Genomic DNA, 4,337 nt, shown 5'->3' on the forward strand with positions numbered 1-4,337 from the left:
GCAAGTTTCTATAGAACTGAAGCTACAAAGTAGCTTTGTTTAGGTTATAAAACAACTGCCTGACTGGATAAAAGGAGATCACTTAGAAACAGGATCAGAGCTGCTCATGGGTGTCAATAGTTCATTTGATTGAAATAGCAAAATGGGTTGAGTTACAATAATCATCATATCTTTAGCTGTCTCAGAGAATCTGACACAGCTGGACTGGGCTTAGTCATTAATTAAAACCACTTCACATGCTGGGTAAACAATTCTCCAAATCACATTCCAGAGGAGCAAAACATGGAGAAGCTGAGGCTTCTCATCTTCCCAGGAGAAGAAATCCTGGCGAAGAGATTTTTCTTAAAATATCATGGTAACAAAAGGGTGTGTTTTTAACGTGCTTCATCTTTGCCTTAGGCTCCAATGTCTCCATCAAAGTGGTGAGCTCAGGTACAAACCCAGTGTGCTCCCTGGCAGAGCTCTGTACCTGAAGGTCTGTTAGTTCAGGAGGGTCATGTCCAAACCAGGACATTTCCAGGTGTCCTTTTGGCCCCCTCTGTGTCCCAGGACAGCTGACCCTGTGAACTGAGCTGCCCTGAGCAGCCCAAGTGCTGCAGGAGAGTTCTTCAGTCCCCAATTCCTCCTTCTCAAGCTTGCAGCAGCTTTTCTGGTTAGCAGAGCCCTTCACAGCTCATGAGAAAAACTGGCTGCTAGTGTCACAAAGTTTATCTCCTTTTTTTCCTTCCCTCATCTCCAACTTCCCTTTCTCAGGCTTAGCAAGCATTTTTTTTTCAGTCTTTCCTGAGCAGACAGCTCTGTTGAAGTCTCCTAAGTGTCCTCTGCATTTGTTTGCAGCATTTCTGGACAAACGAGACACATTATGTCACTTATGACTCAAACAGAGAGGAATAAAACATGTTCCTGAGCAAACTGCTCTTGCTAGAATATCTCTAAGTACTTGCCTTATTTTTTACAGGACTTTAGTAGATATTTGATTCTCTTTGGTTTCTGAATAGAGTCCAGCTGCACTCTGCAGTGGCTGTATTTTAGGATTTCAGGCCTTTTGGAATTGCCCAAACTCCAGCTTGACACCTGCTCAGAGGAACACAATTCACTGGCAAGGGAAAAGACTTCTTCAAGTATTCATATTTTTTTCCATCCAGAAAAATCTTTGCTGAGGATTGAGTTCCTATAGAGAGCACTTTTTTTTTTTTTTGTTTGCTCCATGTGAACTTGGATTTGAAGCCAGTGTCTCAGACAGAGTTTTATTCAAGCCACTCCTTGCAGAGGCAGGTAGGTTGGTTGCATTTACCTCAGCTGCTGTTCCCATTAAAGTCTCATATTCAGGGTCCATCTCTTGCCCTGGCAGTCACCAGTGTGGGGAGGAAGCTTCAAAGTTCCATTCCTACAAATGGCTTTTTCAAATTGGCCTCATTGTGAATGTGAATATCCTGATATTTTCCCCACGGAGAGTTTAACTCACACCTGAGCCAGGTGTGGAAGGGAGGACACTGAGGTGGTGAAAACCATTATCCCACCTCACAGGGTCTGCTTCTCTTATCTCTCTTATCTGCTCTGAACCCAGAGCTAAGCAAAGGGCAGTTTGTTGTGCTCATCCTCCCGAGGTGGGTGGATAAAATAATAAAATATCTGAAATTTCAGAAAATATCTGAACTCCCTCGGCCCCAGGGCTGTTCTTATGATCAGAGGTTTGTCCACCACACATCCAAATCCTCTCCTTCCCTTTGGCCTGGCCTCAGCAAAGCACCAAATGAATGCTGACTTTGCAGTCTCTCACAGTTACAGGTCGGTAATTCAGCCTGGCATTGGGCATGCCATGTTAAAAGGGCAGCTCTAGGCTGTCCAGGGTAAACATTTCCAGGGTAAAAGGAAGAATCTACTGCAGAATCTACCCCCAAATTTTAAAAACAAATTTGGGCAGGACAAAAGAAAACCACTTCATAAAGATCCACTTTGCTTTGGGAGGGAGATGAACATGAAGACAAAATTCTTCCAAGGTTTGAACTTCTTTTTGTTTCGCTCTAAGGATATGGACAACTAACCTGAGTTATTCTAGAAAAATAAACCCTTCTGAAAGTGGTTCGAACTCCACTTAAAGCAGGGACAGAAGACGGAGAGAAAATGGAAAATGTTGCAGCTCTTTGAAGGCAGCAGAATGTTGGCAGTGTGAATTTCCCCCCTCTGTTGCCTGAAATGGTTTGAGTCTCACATTTTCAAACATCAATCACCACACCATCTCTGCATCAGAAAGAACTTATCATTGGCAGCTGTTACTGAGGAGACACTTTTTTGTGTGAAAGTTGTGTCACTGCAGGCTATAAAATACCTATGAAACACCTTGATCTTTAAAAAGAGGGAAAAAAGTCTCAATAAAAAGATATGCACCTGATAATAGCAGTAAAGTCAGTGTTCCTTAGCTTTCCAAAATCTAAGAGCTTAAAATCCATCTCATGAGATTGCCAACTGCTGGAGTATATCTGAAAATTCAAATATAGAAAATACAAAGTGGTGTTTCCTCAGCAAGCCTTACTGGGGCACCACATCTGATGTGTTTATGATGTTACAAAAGGAGTTGTAGAGAAAGACAGAGCTCAAGCTTGTGTGCAGCTGGGTTTTGCAAGAAATGCAGGAAATCTGCACATAGCTATGATATACACAGTGCCACACACAGGATGCAAGCAAATAATAATAAAGTCATGTGTTAGAATTTCTGTGTTAGCTGCTCTGAGCCTGGGAGATTCAGAGGTAACAGCTTTCCTCCTTCCTCAGCATCAGGATAAACAATGCTGGAATTCTCCTATTGCACCACCAGCATAAATTTTGACCAGACTAATTAGTTTCATATTAGTACAAATAAGGAGTTACACAATTGCAATTAGATCTGCTACACTGGGTTCGGGATGGAAACCAGATTAGAAGGTAATGAAACACATTTTAGAATAAACAATTAGAAATTTAACACAGGCTTCTTCCTGTCTCCCTGTGAAATCAGGGGCTGTGATGGGATGTCTGAGGTGGAGTTTTGTAACCTCCCCTTTACCACTGCTCACAATACACCAGCAAAGCAACTTTTCCTTTCTTTGGCACCCGTTCATTCAGTCCTGTTTCATCCCCGGTCCTAGAGGTGATAATATTTCTGTGATATTGTCAGGACATGCCTCAGATGATTCACACAGGTAATTTCAAATAAGAACCCAGAAAACACAGCTGTAGCATGTATTTGATAAATGCTACTCTGTTTAGAACAGCTCTGACAGCAATTTAATTTCAGGGAGTTTTAAACACCATGCTGCCATCATTGACCAGAATTTCTCCAGAAAAAACAAAGCCACTCTAAATCAGACTCTGAATTTCAAAAGGAAAGCTCTTACTGTGAAAACTTGTAGGTTTGATCTCAAATATATGCACTGGTGTGCAGCACCTGCAGATTGCAGGCACGAGGTTAGGAGGCCCTCAGTGACTGGGGACAAGAGGGATGCATTTCATTTCTCCATAAAAAGAAGAGGAAATTTCCTTCCCATGCTTCAGAACTGTGGCCCCATTCTTACCAGCCCAGGAAGCTCAGGAATTGCCACCTTTAGTGCAGTCTGATGGAGGAGTGAGCCCAAGGATTCACAGCAAAACAGCTTTGGAAGAAGCTCCACAACAAGAAAAGGAAGAATGGACAAAAAAAGTGTGTCTGTTAAAAAGCAGACTCACATAGAATTACTCAATGTAATCTCAGCAAAGGCACCTACTGATAGGAGGGTGCCTGAATTGGCTGTGGAGGACACATGAAAGTCTATCATGTCCCTGTGGTAATAATATGGTTTTGTGGATTCATTTTCAGATACAAAAATCCTCATAAGAAGTAGCCAAAAAATGAACTATTGATACAATGGCAACATAATAATTTTTCGTGTAAACTTGTACATTTTTTTAAGTTTCACTGAGTGATTCTTTATTTGAAAGGATGCTGACTGTAATTTCATCATTAATTCATTAGTTCCTCATTATGTACAGCTCTGACAATAACCTTTAATTGTGCAAAGAAGGATATTTCAGGTACTGAGGTAAATTAAAGCAGTTTCTCTTAAGTGAATGTTTTCTTCTTTGGGGGGGAGACTCACCAGAAGAGTAACCCACACCTATGCAGATAATATGAACAATTTTAATGCATGTATAATATAATTAATTACATAAATATTTATGTATGTAATTAAAAGCAATTAGGGTCCAGAGGCGTTTACTTCTATGTAGCAGGCAGAGCATTTTCAAGCCTCTGCTGTGCTTCCTTGTTTACTTATTTATACCCAGAGAAAGGAAGTGGTGAGGCTGACTAGCTGAAACCTCTC

Source organism: Ammospiza nelsoni, chromosome 16, assembly GCF_027579445.1.
Source record: "Ammospiza nelsoni isolate bAmmNel1 chromosome 16, bAmmNel1.pri, whole genome shotgun sequence".
Classification (NCBI taxonomy): Eukaryota; Metazoa; Chordata; class Aves; order Passeriformes; family Passerellidae; genus Ammospiza; species Ammospiza nelsoni.